This window comes from Puma concolor, chromosome E2 (genome assembly GCF_028749965.1).
Source record: "Puma concolor isolate L17-30 chromosome E2, mPumCon1.1.hap2, whole genome shotgun sequence".
In the NCBI taxonomy this organism is placed as follows: Eukaryota; Metazoa; Chordata; class Mammalia; order Carnivora; family Felidae; genus Puma; species Puma concolor.
The window spans coordinates 16,115,516-16,134,568 of NC_141681.1; the positions used below are offsets into that span (position 1 = coordinate 16,115,516).

The 19,053-nt window shown below is 45.0% G+C and overlaps 1 protein-coding gene and 1 long non-coding RNA gene across 2 annotated transcripts in view; both read right to left on the reverse strand.

Annotated features, from left to right (window-relative positions):
• ZFHX3 (zinc finger homeobox 3) overlaps window positions 1–19,053 on the reverse strand; it is a 417,139-nt gene that overhangs the window by 81,553 nt on the left and 316,533 nt on the right.
• Window positions 405–19,048, reverse strand: LOC147573403 (uncharacterized). The gene is made up of 2 exons (XR_015244725.1): window positions 2,803–19,048; window positions 405–2,561 (listed from the first exon to the last, which is right to left on the reverse strand). It is a non-coding gene; the product is annotated as an uncharacterized LOC147573403 (long non-coding RNA).

Sequence of the window (19,053 nt, forward strand, 5' to 3'; positions counted from 1 at the left end):
CAGAGTAGCATATTATGTGATTACCCTGGGTACTTACACTAAATGCAGAAAAACCAGCAATTTTAAGTAGAGTAAGGGCAAAGTCTAGAATGGCATCACCCAGATAAAAGAACCCTAGAAATGTGCACCTTATCAAATAAAGAGGTGTACTTGGTGTAATTCAGAGTAGGAAGACAAAGTGTTATTTGTACATTGTGTGTGCCCAGACCTTTTCCATGCAAGGGACAGAAGGACACAGGAAACACCTTTTGGAAGACAAAACACGCCCAAGCCTGAAGGCTGTCAGGAGCTATACCAGGACCCCACGAGCTAGTGCCCTCTGAAGTCAATAAGCAGTTGGACTCTTCTTCTATTTATTGCTGACACCTGTTTAAACCTGGAATCCGCATTTATTTGGGTGGCATATCTGTTTTTGCTCATGTGGTCACTTCCTGTCAACTTTGTGGCCAAGGTAAAAAGTAACAGATCCAGGAAGAGTAGGATCTTTTGCAGAAACAAAAGAGAAGGGAGGGCGCCTGGTACCTCCGTTGGTTGAGCCTCTGACTCTTGGTTTCAGCTCAGGTCATGATCTCACGGTTGATGGGACGGAGCCCTGCGTCAGGCTCTATACTGGGCACGGAGCCTGCTTGGGATTCTGCCTCTCTCTGACCCTCCCCTGCTCGCGCTCACGCTCTCTCTCTCAAAACAAATAAGTGAACATTAAAAAAGAAAAAGAAACCAAAGAGAAGTGACACTGTACATGACCAGGCACTTTCTTCTCAAGGCAGCAGCTCTCCCAACCATAACCCAGGTCCATGCACCGACTTGTTCACGGTGGTTTTTCTGGGCTAGTGCTCACTAATCATCAAAAGCGTTGGATGACTGTGGTGGCAGGAAAAAGACAACAATAGCAACAAGAACAGAGCAGAGTAAGTGTATGGGACAGAAGGCTCAGAGCCCACTGCAGCATCCATAGGAATCCAGCAAGATGGCACCCAAGTAGCTCACTGGCTGAGCTACTAATCGACAGGAGAGATCCAGGATCAGATACTGGTGAAAGAAGTAGGATAACACACGGTCGCTGCTCCACAGAGGTTTAAGATTTCAGGGATGAACAGTAAGAAAGTATTAAACAGCCAAACAACGTTGTCAAACCTTTCTGAACAATAAGAGATAAACAGCACTTAATTATAATTATGTGTAAGACTCTGTGGTACTAGTTAAGCGTTATATTCACTTAGAAGAGTGGGAGATGAGGGAAGAATTTGTGGTTTTAATGGTAACATCCTCTTCTTGGTCCTTTCTTACCCACACTGGCTTCTCAACTTGCTGTCTCCCATTTAGAGCATCAGGACCCACCTCGGTACCCACATTAGACACCTTAGCTGCTTTCTCCCTATTTCTTCCACATGGAACCACATCCACAGCAACAAGTATCTCAACCCTTCCACCAGCCCAGATCCTCCCTCATCTTTTACCTTACATGAGGTTCACTATCAACTATCAAGTATCACTAAAAGTAAGTAATCAATGAAGAGACAAATCAGTAGTATGTCCCTCCTGATAGAATGGCTCTAGGAAGAACATGTCATTTTCCTGGAATTTCTACCATAACACAAAAATAGATTCTAACGATAAGGAAACACCAGACGAACCTACATTGAAGGACACCTACAAAATAATGGATCTGTACTCATCAAATATTTTGAGGTTGTAAAAGAAAAACAAAAGACTGAGGAACTATTCCAGATTCAAGGATGTTAGAAAGGGCAGATGAATACTGCTAGTGATCTGGGATCTTCTTTCATGGAAAGGGCATTACTGGGAAAATTTGAGCAAGATCTGTAGATTATCAAAAAGTTTGGTATCAATGCTATTTTCTGATTTGGGTAATCTCTGCGTGCTTACTTAAGATGGTGTTCCTGTTCTTAGAAGATATACACTAACATATTGAGAGACCAAAGAGCACCATGTCTGAAATCTACTCTGAAATGGTACAGAACAACAACAATGTGCGTATCTGCATCTATCTGTTACACAAGTAGGGAGTGAAAGGGTGTGAAACAGAGAGTTTGATAAAGCAAATGTAGTAAAAGTTAAAATTTGGAAATCTGGATAAAGGTATGTAAGAATTCTTTTTAGTCTTTACTGTAAGCCTAAAATTCTATCACAATAAAAATTTTTTTGAAAGTACAAATTTAAAATGAAATACACTAAGATTCCTAACACCTCTAGTGCAATTATAAAATTTTTCTATTGTTAAGTATTTCCAATTATACACATTACTACATAAATATTTTAGATTGCATGGAAATTTCATCTACTATTTGTTGTTTTCAAGCTACTAATGAAAATATTAAATAAAAACAGAGCTCTCACCAGCATTTGGAGTTCCCCTCAACACAAACAGCTCAGAAATCAATGTATTATTCCTATTTATTAGTCTTTGTTTTAGTCAAGATTCAGCACATGTGAAGGTTTAACACATGCAAAAATTTCTCTTGAGGCTCTAAATTTGATTAGGTCCTAGGAACACGGGATTTTCTGTGTTTTTGTTTTTAATAAATCTATGATAGGGGCGCCTGGGTGGCGCAGTCGGTTAAGCGTCCGACTTCAGCCAGGTCACGATCTCGCGGTCCGTGAGTTCGAGCCCCGCGTCGGGCTCTGGGCTGATGGCTCAGAGCCTGGAGCCTGTTTCCGATTCTGTGTCTCCCTCGCTCTCTGCCCCTCCCCCGTTCATGCTCTGTCTCGCTCTGTCCCAAAAATAAATAAACGTTGAAAAAAAAATTAAAAAAAAAATTAATAAATCTATGATATTCACACTTGTAATTCTATCCGTCTTTTAAAAAAGTAGAATGGCATGGTAGACGGGAAAGCAGAGAAAGCTAGATACAAAAGATGGAAGAAAATGGGACTGCAACTGTTGATCTTGGCCCAACATCCTTTTGCTAGCTACAATGACCTGCTCACTGCCCCTTGAACTCCTCAACCAAACTGCTGAACTCCAACACCCCTGGGTCCTCTTCTTCAGCCTGCTCCTACCATCCATCCTTCCAGGAACAGGTAGGTCTACTCCTTGGAGCTTCCCCAGTTATTCAGCTCAAGAATTCCTCACACCTTGGACTGTCCAGGATATTTATTGCCCTGCCCTACTACCTCGTAATTAAGGAAGGTCATCTTGAATCCTGTTAATCTTGTATGTGGGTGTGTGTCTCATATCCCCAAAAAAGATCACAGGCAGGGATCATTTCTTCTACTCTTTTATAATCTCTCACAGAAATGAGCATTTACAACTAACAGGTGCTTAACAAACAGCTGCAAAGCTCCACATGCCCCAGTGTTTCCAATGCAAGAATGGAGGAAATAGTTACCACTGAGTAACATTGAAAGAATGCTGAGGGAGAGCGGTGAATGTTTCTGAAGTACATTTACAGTCCCCAGAATATAAGTTTGCATTTGTACAATACAACTTCCTTTTTCAATGAGAATTCATGTACGTTATTTCATTTTATCTTATTAGTATGATGGGATCTGTTCTTGATGAATCCATAGTACTATGGTTACTTATCATCATTCCATTACCATTACATGTTTATAGATTTTCCCCTTTATTACTCATTTTATTTTTTCCATCAAGCATATTTCAGATATGAGGTAGTAATTACCAAGTTCTCCACTCCTTACACTTAAAGTTTGCCATTTTCCCCCGATCATAAAGGCAGTAAGTGCCTATTGTTGATAATCTTGAAAATACAAAAAAAGTATGAAGGAAATAAAAATCACCCACAATCAGTGGTAACATCTTAGTATATTTATATACATTTTAAAGGGAATGAGGACAATTACATACAATTTTGTGTCTTGCTTCCCTAGTGAGCTTCATCCATATCCTTAAATATTAATCAAGAACATTATTCCTAATGGCTACCCAGATTTCCACCACATAATCATAAGTTTACTTCATCCCCTTATCTTTTAAAAGACGTGTGGCAGAGACTCCTAATTGCCTTCATAATAACTGCTCTTCCTGGGTTAACCGAACACTCATAATTTGCAGCAGCAATAGCCCTGTTAAGAACGGCATCACCCAGTCTCTACAGTACTGGGAGGGTCATGTGACCAGGTTCCAGCCAATGAGATGCAAGAGGAGGCAAGTGGGTGTGGTTTTGTGGCAAACTCTTTAAAGAACGTGATGGGGCAGCCACGTGGAGCCGGTGAGGATGGCTGCGTGGAGAGAGGGAAGGAAGGTGCAGTGGGTGCCTTCCCTCCTGCATTCAACTGCCCTCAAGTCAGTTATATCAAGGAAAATGAAAACTCATTCGTTTAATCCACTCTTGGCGTGTCTCTCCGCAAGTCGCAGCTTAATGCTGTGCGATAAAATAATATTTTTGTCTGTTTCCCCACCTTCTACTATCTTCATCGTCTACATAACTTGAAAAAATACAGGACCAAGCCCTCCGACACAATCCAGATTGTGTGAGCAACGTGAGACAGCAGTCTGGCAGAGGGGACTGGCACCAAGGGTTGCCTAACCTGTGGATAATGAGCCCTACTCAAGAAGCTCACTCAGAATGATGTGGGCGTTTGTTCGTTTCTACTGTTCCTGCAACTGAGAGTGACCAAGAAAGCTGCCCCTCACTGGCTCAAGTAACTCCCATAAAAGAATTCCAAAGTTACAGGCTGCTTGTCGGCTTGGCACATTCTCCCACCTGGAACTCAGCCAGCAAGGCGGGGCAGATGCCTGCAAGCTTGGAACGTGGTCTGGGCTCCCAGTCTCTTTAGGAGAAACCTGGCTGGGTCTGAACTCAGCCCTCACCCAACACAGCTCCTGCTGGAAGCCCCAGCACTACCAACCATAGCCCAGAAGCCCAGGGGGTCCCCAGGCCCCAAAGGAGCCTTGATGTAATACATGACCGACTACACGGCCTGCTAGGGACCAGGACATTCACTCACACAACCAGCTGGGTCAAAGCCTTGATGCAATTTCTGCTTGGTTCAAAGAACCAGAATCACAGCTGCCCCTAGAAAAGCTGCTTCTGTACTGATGACCAACCCACTTGCCCCATAAAAACAGCAGACAAAGTACTATAAACCCTCACGTAGCCAAAACTTCAAGCCTGGGATGTATTAGGGCTCAGAGAACTACCTGCTTAAGTCAGGTTTAACGAGATGACAATGCTTTAATCGCGCTGCTTAAAGAAATGGCTGAAGTGTGCAAGTCAAGCTTCTGGCCTCCGTGAGAACAGAATGGTGAATGCAATTTCACCATTCTCAGGGGGTGCCCCGGCCTGACTGGTCTTGGCACCAGGATACCCAGCACTCATGCCTCTGCAGAGTTTTGTAGCCATGGAGGACAGGGTAGACTGCGCTGACTCTGGGGTGCCTCCAGCCCACATCCAGGGGATGCCAGACAAATAAATTCACTTTGAAACAAGCTAACTTTACTGCCCCAAAGGGAAAATGGGCCAAAAGTCCTGTTAAACTGGGGTCCTACCTACTCATTTATGGGACAGTGTTCCTGTTCAAACACTAAAGACGAGGGATGTTTCATAAAGCTCATGTGGTACAACCTCAGAGGTTTTGGCCTAAAGTGAGTCTTCAGATTATCTGGGTTCAAATATTTCACTGCTTTGATAAGGGGTTCGAAGAGTCTAACAGAAGAAAATTCTATCGTTCTCTGTAAATTTAGATTTCTGGCTTGGGGATCCAGTCCACTTGGGAACCAAGTGGGGTGAGATAACAGTGGCCGCGTGCTCTCTTTCTGTTTCATGAAAGCCATGAGCTGCCCATGGTAAGGGAGCACTGGAGGTGGAGGGGAGCTCATGAGATGCCAGCCACATGTCAGAGTTGTCACAGCACGCCCTGGTCAGCCCGTTGTCCCCTGACTTCCAACCACTTCCTCCCCACGTGATGCCACCCATTAGAGAGTTTTATTAACCAAATGCTTGAGGGTTTGTGTCTATTTATGTCACCTCCTCTTCTCTCCCTTCTGTCCTAGCAGGGCACGTTGGGAAAAAAAGAAGTTATGATAAACTTTAATAAAAACAAAATTAAAATGATTAAACCTTTCATATCCTTTAGAGATAATCTCTCTTGTGCCGGCTGGTCAAATCTGGAAGAAAGCAAATGCAATCCAATCCATCCCCTACCCCAACCAAAGGAAACAAACAGAAAAGGCTGCCTGTGGCCAGATTTTTAAAATAAATTAAATTTGTTCTCACACACGGCAGCCAGGTGTGGCTGAAAAATTCTTTCCGAATATCCGTGATATATACCAACATCCTTCCCCACCCCCAGAGGTCTTTCAACATGAGCCTGACAATCCTGAGGGGAGAAAGACCCTGAGGGGGTTGGAGTGGCCCTAAACCGATTAAGGAAAAAAACTATTTCCCAATTAGCTATGTAAAACCTGTCTTACAAAAGGGACTAAAAGCCCTGTGTTTGTACACCATCTACGGGAAACACACACACACACACACACACACACACACACACACACACACACACACACACCAGTCCACATTCCTGATTAAAATAAAGCCCAGAGAAAACAGTACACCATAGTGCAAATCTCCCTGCTCTGATGTGTTGGAAGAAAGTCTTCAGATCCGCCTGAGATCTGGGCACATGTCCGTGGAGAATAAAATGGTTGCAGAATTAGATCAGGCCTGTCTGTCAAAGGCTGGCTAGACACGCAAGTCAGAGCTGGGTCACCGGCCCTTCCAGAATGGGATAATGACCTCTGGACACGCAGCACTGGGGACACCAAGGATCAAAGGTGTTAGGGCACTGAGCTCTTTTTGGGTTACAGTGGTAGGCAATGAAATGAAATTCCTGTCCTAGAGATACACATCGCAATCTTATACAACAAGTCCTGTGGAATGTGAACGCCCATCAGAAGAAGGTGTAGGACAGGAGGAGACGAAAGACTCGGGTGCTCTGCCTCGGTCATCCTAACACATACCCTGACCAGAGACAGTTTCTCATTCCTGCATGTGGTGTTTACATTGTAGTAGAGACAACGCATCCTCAAGTCAAAAGGACAAGTCTTTCCTGTGCTTCACACTTAGGCAATGAGTCACCAGGAAAGGATTTTGTTTTTGGAAAAAAAGCTGCTGATCCCTGGGCTAAAACAGAGGACTCCACAGTGCTATGTGGTAGGCAGAAGCCTCTAAGCAAGCAGTTCAGGGGTCAGTGGCACCCCCTGATAACTATAGTCACCCCTCTCCTCCCTGCCTGGAGGGACAACTCTACTTGGGGGTGATGGAGAGGGAGACACCCTACATCTGGACTATGGTGGACATGCAAATTTCCACAACAGCCTGATTAGTGTAAGTCATACTGTCACCTCCGCTCCTCACACCTTGCCAATGACTTCCCAACTTGAGGGAAGGAAAATTCAAATCCCCCCACACACTGTCAAGGCCCCCAGGGGACTGGGCTGCTTGAACCACCTCCCAGCCCTCTGCCTCCTCGCCAGCCCTCTGCCCACCCTCAGCCCAGGGGCTTTGCACTTGCTGGACCTCTGCCAGGACTGCTCACATTTGCTGTCCTCTGCTCAGCTCCAATGTCGCCTCCCCAGAGAGACTTTTTCCGGGGCATCTTATATAAAACAACTCCACCAACTCACCCCACCCTGCCTTGCTCTATTTATTTGTATAGAACCTTGCACACCTGACATTCTGTATTTGTTTATTGGGTGTCTGACCACCACAACCCCCCCCCCTGCCACCCCGCAACTAGAGAAGTCCAGAATCCGTGTTCTCCTCCTGCTGGCAGATTCCCCAGAGCCTAGAGTGGTGACTGGCCATGCTGAGGACATGTCCATCTTTGCAGGACTAAAGAGCTCCACCTCTGGACTCAAATCAGTCACATCTTCACCAGCCAGCCAACGTTCTTTTCAAAGCAAGAAAGGTCAAACATGGTCTTTCCTCTATGGATGCATTATCTTTACCTCTTCAGTTCCAAAGTCATTAGCACCTGCCCGGCCTCTTTTTACTTCCCTATCCCACCCTTTTTCAAGAATCATGGCCCCATTTTTATTTTGTTCTGATTTTTACTGCCAATATAGCCTTTGTTGTTGCTCTGTTAATAATTCCAGACCTACCAACCCCAATTCCAGCTAATGTATACTACAAAATTCCAGCTATGACCATAAAAACGTCCAGGGTGGACACAAGTTTGCATGGCTGATGGCCAGACCACATCCTCATCTCAGCAGTGCCTCACAAGGTTCCTGTACTGGTGACAGGCTAGAACCCGTTCAAATAAAGACCCCTGCCCCCGGTGACTGGGTCAAAGCTGCCCTTTCCACTCTCTGGGGTTTCTCGCTGCTTTGGGGACTGACTCAGAAAAGAGAAGCACAGAACACCGTGAGTGTCAGCAAATCCATGCTAACCACTGCCAAGTCTCAGAGAAGACCAAGGCTTGCACTCTGATGTCACAAATAACTGCTGCCCCTTTTCTCACCTCAGTCTCATAGGTTTCTCCACTTCTATACTGAGAGAATTAAGGAATGAACCACATTCCTTTCTAGGTATGAAAAGCCCTGTCCTGGGGCCAAAGCACTACTTATCCCTTGGATGAGCCAGTCAACCCACAGCAAGGAAGGCAGGCACAGTGGGAAGAGTATTGCCCTGAGCCTCTGCTCCGACTCCCAGCTTTGCTGGTGTCTAGAGCTACACTGTCCATGAGAACTTTCTTCAGGGAAGGAAATATCTACTATCTGCAGGATCCAATATGGCGGCCACAAGTCACATGTGGCACCAAGCACAAATAGTCCAGAACACTGCAAACCTAGAGACGTGAGACATCTACACTTGGCTGTGAACTGGTGACCGGTCTCTGCTTTATGCTCCTGCAGTCAAGGAAGGCCCATCTGGAAGGTGGCTTTGAGGCCTGCATCCCAGGCTCACATTCAGAAAGATCAGGGTTGGGACTGAGGATGTGCCAGCCCTAGAGACACATGGGGACAGGCCCTCAGCGGAAGTTATTAAGGGTGAAAACGTCTGCCCTGGGACCTTTAGATAATGTCAAACATGGAGCATTCAATACAGAGTAAGGTAAAATCAAAGAATAAAAGTTCCTTCAGGTACTTCCAGCAACCCAAATCCTTTGGATGCAAGCCCAACCAATTTACACCACACAGAATTCTCTACCGTAACAGGATGTGGAATATGGTAAGGCTCTGGATCTGGGGGCATTCTCCCCAACCAGAGAAACAAAACAAAACAAAAGCAAAAAAAAACAAAAACAAAAACAAAAAACCAGGGCTACCCAACACTATCCACAAATCCGGTGAGTTCTGCTTGTCCATGAAAGTACCAGTGGGCAACAGTAAGGAGTCAGTATGGCTATAAATCCCTCTCACACAAACCGTCTACACAACTGGCCTGCTGGAGCGCCCAACAAGGGCAAGTTCTATTGATGCTGAGAGTGTCACGTTTCACAGGCATGAAAATGTCCCTACACAGGGCTGGCTGGTTGTTCCCTGGGGTTTCCCAGGAGGAGGTTTGAGTGGAGGCTGTGTCAGGACTGGTGAGAAAAAAATCACGAAGAGATGAGCTCAGCGGGCATGGTGTTCTGACCCGACTCTGTCCTGATGAGTTTCCTCCAGCACCTCTGCCTTCCTCTGGAGTTCCCTTCCAAGGAGCTGGCCCTGTTTCACCTTCCAGGGGCCTCAACAAGGATGGAGGATGGGAGCTGTGGAGGGTCTCCCCAACATCGGGTCACCTCTGCGTCCACCTCCACATCCCACCCTTCCCTCCACACCCAAAAGGACCATGTCGAAGAAGGAACATGAAACAGACTTCAAATGTCCTCAGAAAGCCCATGTTACAGACTGAATTGTGTTCCCCCAAAATTCATACATTGAAGCCCTAACCCCAGTTCCTCAGGTGTGTCTGTGTTTGGAGACAGGGCCCTTGAAACACTGATCATATAAAAGGAGGCTCTTCGAGTAAAAGGAGGCCCTAAACCAATCTGACTGGTGTCCTTTTAAATCCAGACAGACAGATAGCAGGGAGGTGCACACAGAGGACAGGCCACATGAGGACAGGAGGCAGCCATCTATAAGCCAAGGAGAGAGGCCTCAGGAGAAACCAAACCTGCCGATGACTTGATCTTGGGACTTTCAGCCTCCAGAACCGGGGGAAACACATTTCTCTTGGGTAAGCCAACCAGTCTATGATATTTTGTCATGGCAGCCCTAAGCCAAGTAAGGCAGTCCAGAAAGAAAAACTCTGTCCTGAGCTCAGGACTTTAAACCAATGGAAACAGTGGAAGAAAAGAACACAGATTCTTTTTTTGACTTCATGAGAAGACGACAGTTTGGGATCAAATTTTAAGTTAAAACAACAGGTCTGTTCCAAGAAAAATCACACACTGTCCAATTTTTAATATTCTAATTAGAGCAAAGGTCAAGGATCTTTTAAAAGCAATCAATAGCTCCTTTTGTTAACATATACACCAAAGGTCTCAAGATAGTCTTGAGATATGAACTATAAAAAGCCCTTTAACATGCTCTCTGCAAGATGCATCTTTAGAAAGTCCGATCAAACTCCCTCAACACTGCTAATAGAATAGGCTTACATGCTTATTTGAAGCATACCTCTCACACTGAGAAAAACCAAGAAAAGGAAGCAAAAAGAGAGAGAGAAAGGAGAGCAATAAAGACTATACCCCATCCAGAATTGGCAGAAAGCAGGTGGTGGGTGGGTACCATATTCTTTAAAATGGAAGCCAAAGAACTTCATAAAAAGTGCAGTCCAAACCCAGCCTGGGCCTGCCATAATTCTAAGGAATCCCAGTGAGGACCTCAACACTTTGTCAACTATTCTATAAATATAAGTTATGTAAAAAGAACTTTCTCAACTGTTCTATAAATCTATACTGTCCAATGAGGTAGCCATGAGCCACATGTCATACCAAGCACTTGAAATTTGGCTAGTATGACAGAGACACTGAATTTTTTTAAAAGTTTATTTAGTGTGTGTGTGTTTGTGTGTGTGTGTGTGTGTGTGGGAGAGAGAGAGAGAGAGAGAGAGAGAGAGAGAGAGAGAGAGAGAGAGAGAGAGAACGTGCACGTGTACAGATGAGAGAGGGGCAGAGAGAAGGAGAGGCAGAATCCCGAACAGGCTTCACATCATCAATGCAGAACCTGATGCAGGACTCGAACTCACGAATGATGAGATCATGACCTGAGCTGAGATCCAGTTGGCGGCCTAACCCGCTGAACCACCCAGGTGCCCCAAGAAACTGAATTTAAAATTTTTATGTAACTTTAATTAATTTAAACTTAAATAGCCACACATGGCCATGACTACCATACTAGATGGGCAGGCATGGATCTGGAGACGTTCACTTTGCTCTCAAGGGATCTAGAAACCCAACGACCACGGAACTAAGGACAGTGCTTATACTGATCTGGAAGGACACAACACTTTTCATTTCTAGTCAATGTGTAAAAAAAATCATATGAAACTATAATTCTCATAATTGGGTCACAGTTTGAAGGGGGTTCCTTAACATCTGTAAGTCTGAGAAGCCTTTGAGCTATTTCTGTAAGCAAAGAGATGCATGTTCTATTTTCCTCCCTGGCCCCCAACCGAGGTCAGGAACAAGTTTAATATAGAATATAAGTAGCCCAAGATATGGATCCTTTGCACATTTCTAAAGGCAAAGCAAACACAAGCCATTATTTCTCTTGAAGACTACATTTGAGCAATACAAGAGGTACTAAGTGCCAAGGCTGGGGTGAGGGACGCACACACAGGGCCACTGTGTCCTGCTACAGTGGTCATCACCAGGCCCCTCCCTTCCAATGAAATCCCCAAACCCCAACCGACGCAGCAAGAACACCCACTCACTGTCTAACAATCCTTGTTCACCTGAAGGTCAAGTTTCAAACTTTCAAGTTCCTTAGATACCCCTTTTCAAAGGTGACTTGGCATAAAGGTTTCACTAAAATAACACTTGTTGTGATATGATATTCTAAGTTTCCCCCGGGGGTTCCTGTGTTTCTGGGCTCTCTGGCATGCTCATATCCCTCAACAGGGCACCATCCAATACTGACTCAACACACACACACACACACACACACACACACACACACACACACACACACACCTCCTAATTCCAGTAACCACCAGCAGGTCCCTGTTTTTTTTTTTTCTCCTATTTGCAGTGCTCCTTGTTACCACCCTCCCTAGAAGAGAGTGGCCATGGTATTGCTGCCTCCCAGAGTGGGCAGCACTAGGTGGCCATGAGGACACACACTACTACCTACCCCAGAGGACAGTATGGAAGACAACCTAGAGCCCCCAACCAAGAACAAGGCTAAGTGGCCCACAATGTGTAGCCACACATATAGCCCACTGTACAGGGCAATGTATGCTCCAGATTTATATAGTAAAATAAAACAAACAAATCCCTGGTAGCTTTGATCAGCTCATAAAAATAAATCAACTAGTGAATGGCAGATCTAGAATATGAAAGGGCGAATGAATAAGCATCACTGCAACTCAGGCTACTGCAGCCAGGTTTTGGATAGTATCTGGAAGGTCCATGTCTGGATGTGGATGTTAGCCTCTCTTGGAAAAGACAGAGAGGAAAGAGATTACATGGGAGGTTGGAGACTCTGGACCCACTGCCCAAGCCACTGGTGTCGTGACATCTCACACTCTTCGGAGAGACCCTTCCAGACCAGAACATGGGACGGCAATGAAACCACATTTCAGACGTGTCCACCTTCCAAAAGACCAGATCATTAGCATATTTTGCAGAGAGCAAGCAGGAAAGTTTAATTGCCCTTAATTACCCAGTTCGAGAAGGCTCCTAGATAATGGCTCTCAGATTTCTTGCCTGGCATCGACATAATTTCCCTGACTCTGGCTTCATTATATTCCTAACTTAGAAGTGACGGCCTCGCCAAGATGCCTTTCCATAACAGACGCTGAAATTCAAGGGAAGGCTGGACCATCCCCACAAAGGTTTCTTGTGTGAAGAGTCAGATCTTCGGCGTCCACACTGGGCTGATGCATGTGCGGGATGTGGGAGGAGGGAAGGGGAGGGCACACTAGCATATACTTACAGGAAGGACTAAGACAAGGAATATGTAATCAGAAGCCATCACAATTACAAATGTAAATGAACAGGCAATTGGCGCTGACCTTTGTAGATTGTTAGAGGACTAATTAAGGCAAATCAGAAAATCTGTTCCAACAGAAAAACAAGACAGTGTATATACCCTAAGAACTACTCCTGTCCTCGCCATGTAGATGCAAAATGCAAGAGAATCAGACGGTAATCAAACTATGTATGCTTTACAGTGACAAACAGAAAAGTGTCTCTACGACAAAAGACAACCAAGATTTACTCTTTGGTATGTTCTTAGCAATTGTGTTAGTATCTGTGTGTACACGTGCCATCAATATCTGAGTCCTGCCATGTGCCTGACACTCTCTTAAGATTCCACGTTAAGTAGATCCCACCCATGAAACAGCCAGAGACGCCAATTACAAACTTTGCTGAGAATGGTTATTTTAAAAGCTTTAAGAAAAATACTTTTACAAAATAGAATCAAATTAATCAAACTAACAGAACCAAATCATGTTATTCTATAAACTCCATTTTTCCTTTAACGGTATTATGCCCTCTTTCACGCTGACACATAATGATCTCTCTTTATCCGTGCGTTGTGAAGCATCTTTCCAAAAAGCACACTGAGGTTTATAATCCTATTGTCCAAACAGTCCTTGTCAGAGAATATATTTAACACACAGTCATATTTTTCCACTCCTCTGTAATACATAAAATTTCACTCACTCCAATCTGTTGTGATTTCTTTTACATGTAATGTCTTTAGTTGGAAATATTTTTATCCCTATACCTTTTCCCAAGTCCCAACTACAAGACATACCATAAAAAGGTGAAAAAAAAAAAAAAAAGAACACAGCTGTTTGGTTTTACAAAAACAATGTTTTGGAATTACAGAACTGGCCTTAACATATTTCAGTGCTATGAGAAAAATTACTCTAAAATTGCATATAATTTAGCTACTTATAGAAAAAAAAGATGTACTTCATAGTTAGAAGGCAGCCTCATACCAATTTTGAAAAATAAAAACAGGACAAAATGAGAAAGTTTTGAAAAGAGAACATTTTCTTACTCTTTTAAGCTGCAGAAGTTAAAAGCAAAAACTCCCTGAAACATGGTATGAAAAAATGATCCATCAAGAGAAGCCAGTGAGTGTTTCAGAATAGGTTGTCACCAAATCCACATTATCGCTTGGCAAGCCTCTGCCTCCCGACCCCAGGAATTCACGACCTCGAGCGCCAAAGACGTGTCAGTGAAGGGGGATGCCAGCTTCCGCTCCAAACAAAATATTCTCTTAAACTCCAAAGAGCTGTGCCCTCTGTAAACTGAGTCATCATCTGGTTGCCTCGAATGCCTGGGCTGGCATATCCACCAGAGTATCCACATCAAGAGAGGAGGGGAAACATCAGAGTCGTCTCCCGACTCATAAAAAGTCTTGAACATAGTCGGCATGCAATCGAGAACCGTTAAATTACATCTGTGCAAAGTCTGAAGCTCTAGGACTATGTGCAAGAGAAAATAGTTAAGCCAAGGGTAAGACAGAAAAAAGGAAGAGGAGGAGGAGGAGGAGGAGGAGGCAGGCAGACAGGAGGAACACAAAGGACCTCTTGTCTTCTAGAAGCCCAGGGCAATGATATAGTGAAATTAACTACAGCTTCACCCGGGAGCCAGAAATGCCTTTTTAATAAGCAAACAGGGAAGTGGTCCTTCACATGACCCACCTATGAGAGCTTTCAATCTTCCATGAGCTTCCAGTCAACTAAGGGGAAGTAAACAGCCAGTGCCAATAACGAAAGGCTAGAACTCAGTGTGTCAGCACTTAACAACGGGCCTTCTCTACCTCTACCTCTACCTCTACCTGGTTGTGGGCACGAAATGAAAAGACCAAATCCCAAGAAAGTCCAGAGAACACTTGGTCTTGCAGAAAATGCACTCAAGCCCATTACCAAAAAACTGGGCAGGGAGGCAGAGGGGAAACTTCACCTGTTTAAATTACTTCCTTTTCTCTGAGCTGTGTATTTCCAAGCCATTTTTTAAATGGGAAGTCCCATTGTGTGTGTGTGTGTGTGTGTGTGTGTGTGTGTGTGTGTGTGTGCGCGCGCACGCACATGTGTGTGCCTGCCTGTCTAGTGTGGGGGTGACATGGCAAGCATAAGCACACAACTATCACGCTAGGTTAAAGACAATATGATACAGGGCCTGGCTTGCCCACGAGCATAAGGGTAAAGCCTCACACAAGCAGGACCACGCAGGGGGCAGTGGTGTACTATTAGCACACCTCCAGCAGCTGACACTTAGCCCTTTGGTGCAGGGCAGGGCCTAGGTGTTGTAAGTTCGGCCACGAGGACTCTCAAGGGCTTATGCGATCAGTGACAGGTGTGAATCCTGGCCGCTACCACAAAGTTCTGAAGGGCGGAGGAGAGCTTCACCGTGTCTCCTTTTCCATACTTACAAATTCATGCGGGTTGGAAGGCTACATGGCGAACTTGACTGGAAAACATACTGGCTTTAAGTTAACAAGGAAAATCTGAAGCGATTTTTTTTGTCAACCACAGGGAAGAAACTATTCTAGAGTTCTCTCCACCAGCCGCAGCAAGGACCACGCAAGGATACCTGTGGAAAGAAGGTGTTGGGGGACTGGGGTTGGAGGTCCTGAGTTCAGAGAAGGAAGTTATTTCTTTTGGACAACTTTCCAGTGTGTGGACAACAGAGGCAGAAAGGAAAGAAGAAAGAACACCATCATTTAACTAGCTGTTGACAGAAGGCCAGAGTAGAAAACTCTAGACAGCACACCATTTACATGCAGTTTATAGTTAGAACAAGCAGGGGTCCCCAAAAGGTGCTCGAAGACCTCCCCATGGCTTCCTTATGCTACACGAATGACGGTTCCAGCTGAACACTAATGTCCTGACCCCTACTTGAGAGAAGAGAAGATTGGGAATATTTGATAAAGTCTCTGTTGATAAATTTGAAGTTGATGACTTTCAGTGTCTTAAATTCACCTTTTCTTGAAAATATTCTCTCAAGAAGTTAGGAGCCAATCCCTATGGGGAAGGAGGGCATATTTTAAGAGGAGTTGTCTTAAAGGGGTTTCTAAAATGGCACCAAGTTACTTTTACTGTCAACGTGAACATTACCTAAGAATTTGCCCTTCTGTCATTAGTGAAGAGTATGGGCTCAGCCCGAATGTGTGAGGGAGGAGGGCGCAGGATGGAGAGGGAGGAGGGTAGAGAGCAAAAAACATGACTCCAGGCCAAAGACAATACAAAAGGATTTTGAAATACAGAAAGGAAGTCTATCATCTAGACTAAAGTTGCTCATACACTTCAGGGGGAAAAATAACTCTTAATACGCATTAAATGAGAGAAACCCAGAAGGCAATGGTGTAAGAAAGCAATTCCAGAGCGGACTGCATAAATAGAAGTATTACATTATAAAACAGGGAACTGTTTGTTCCAGTCCATAGACCCCGGGTGAAATGGCAGCTGTACACTATTTAGTTTGGGGCACCTCATTAATAAAAAGGGAATTCTGAGGAGAGTGAAAGAAAGAATTGAAGGGCGAAAGGGACCAGCTTTTAACAGAAGATTAAAACAATGACGTATGCAGAGCTGGGGGAGAAAAAAAAACAACCCTGAACTAAATAGGTCTGCATTTATGGATGGGACAGGAGAATCCTGTAAAATGGCTCCACAGCAAAATAATGCCAAGTGGCAGGATCAAACAGAGGCCAAAAGGCGGAAAACGGGGACCCCCACAGGCAGATGGCTCAACAGGCTGTGTTCAGGCATAGATGAGTCTGGGGTGTCGGCCTCGCCCCTCATTCCTGAGCGCATAAAGGTGGAGGGACAGGGTCGGGCACCAAGAGGAAGCCCCCGAGATCACAGCATTTGAACTTGAACCAGAAGAGACATCTGAAAAACACAGGGGAAAGAACAGTCTTGCAGTGACCCAGAGGTGACAAAAGTTATGCTGGCATCCAAGAAATGACCCTGGTTCCTGAAGAAAGAAACTGGCCTCTCCATTTTGAGAATGAAACCTCAGCTACTCCAGCAGGGAGGGCACATGCTCCCCATTTCGTATAGCAGCTCACTCCATTTACGTAAAGAGACCAAAAAAGCAGCAAGGGGGTAGGGACAGGGGCAGGGAGCAGAGGGGTCTGGAGGGGCTCAGGAGGGACATCTCCAGGAAGAAACGAAGCTGACAGAACTGATCTGGCAGGGCCTTCAGAGACCAGGAAATGTCTACTCTGGCAGAGGGCTAGCCATGAATTAATCATAGATACCTAGCAAACCAGGGAAAATAAAAAGTTGTACAAGAAGGTAAATGAAATTATAAAACTCTACATGGCTCAGCTGTGATTAATATTTATAGAGTTAGAATAATGAAAACACTGAATATTAATATAACCCCAAATTATTATTTAATCATCATGGAAGATGAGGGGAGAGAAGACTGGGTATACAGCGGGGGCTGGGGAGTGTGATGTAGGGGGTCCAGGGGTGCTATGCAGGGGAGTGTATGGAGTCTGAGGTGTCCACGTGTGAGTTTGTGGATGGGTGTGTGTCAGTAGAAGTGTGTGGTTTGTAGAATGGAATGCTCGTGAAAGTCTCACCGTTTAGAAAGCCAATAGATAATGTCTAAAACATAAAAAAAAAAAAAAAAAAAGAAATCAAAGCACATTAAGAAAGATGGAAATATGTAACAAAACAAACAACTAAAAGTTGAAAGCCATGGCTCTGGGCAGGGGGACGGGGAGGGTCATGCCATTTTTCTTAAGGTTTATATAACTTATTGCCTTTAAGAACTATAAAGATGTGAAATTAGATAAAATTAAGATTAAAAACTCCACAGAAATCAAGCTTTAAAGGACTGGGAGCCAAGGAACGGGGCCTAACTCCCAGATGACGCCAGAAGGTGGGGCAGGCCGAGGACCACGCACCAGGGGCCAGGCTGGGAAGGATGGCCAAGAGAAACACGAGGACAGGACAGAAACACAACCTGGAAGCTCAAGGAAGGGAGCTTCGGCGTGGGACCATGCAATACTTTCAGAGACCACAGAAAGAATAGAAGAAGGCCCAGCAGGTAGCTACAGGGTTGGGTAAATCCAAGGTCAATGGTGACCTCTCAAGGGTGGTTTGCTGATGCAGTGAGACAGGCTATGGTAAGCTGAGGCACTGGCTGGAGACGACAGATACAGGCTATTCTTTCAAGAACCTTGAAGATTCTATTGCAGAGAGAGAAGCAGGACACAGGATTGTGGGAGAGCTCTTGTTCTGTTGTTTTTAAAGAGGCCCTGATGCCCTGTGATTCCATAGTGAGAGAAAGGGAGTGGTAGGGCTGAAAACACAGAAGGAGGATTCTACCAGTGAGGTCCTGGTGGGAAAGAGAACCACAAAGAAGTGGAAGGGAGTGACGGAAAAAGGGGACTGTGGTGGGAGCCAGGAGCTGGCGAGGTTCCGCTGGAGGCCCCGACCCTGTGGAGAAGCAGGCAGCACCAGGCCATGACTCGCAGAGGCACCCTCAAACCCAACGGGAAAATGTTTAGAACAAGTGCAGGCTGTTCTGATCCTCTCTGAAGTTCATTCTTACGCACTGGACTTGAGGCCACAAACTCTTATCCCTACCAGCGAGCAGGCCATAATTTAGCACTTGCTTTATGTCCATCTGGACCAATAAAGTGTATCTAGAGTAAGCACTGGAGGAATCTGGGGATAGGAGACACAGCATCTCCAGTTGTCCTGCTCATTGGGCAGTGGCCTGTGACACCTGAAGAAAGTGAGGTGAAGTTCCTTCAGTTAAAAAAAAGAAAAAGAAAGAAAGGCAAGAATGCACACAATGTTCCTTCCAGAATACGATGGTCACCTGTGCGGTCGGTGATGGGACACGAGGACGAGCAGCAGCAAACCAAAGCCCTCGGGAGGTCCACACCGGGCCCCCACCAGAAACCACTCACCAACGGGCCTGTGAGACCACTCA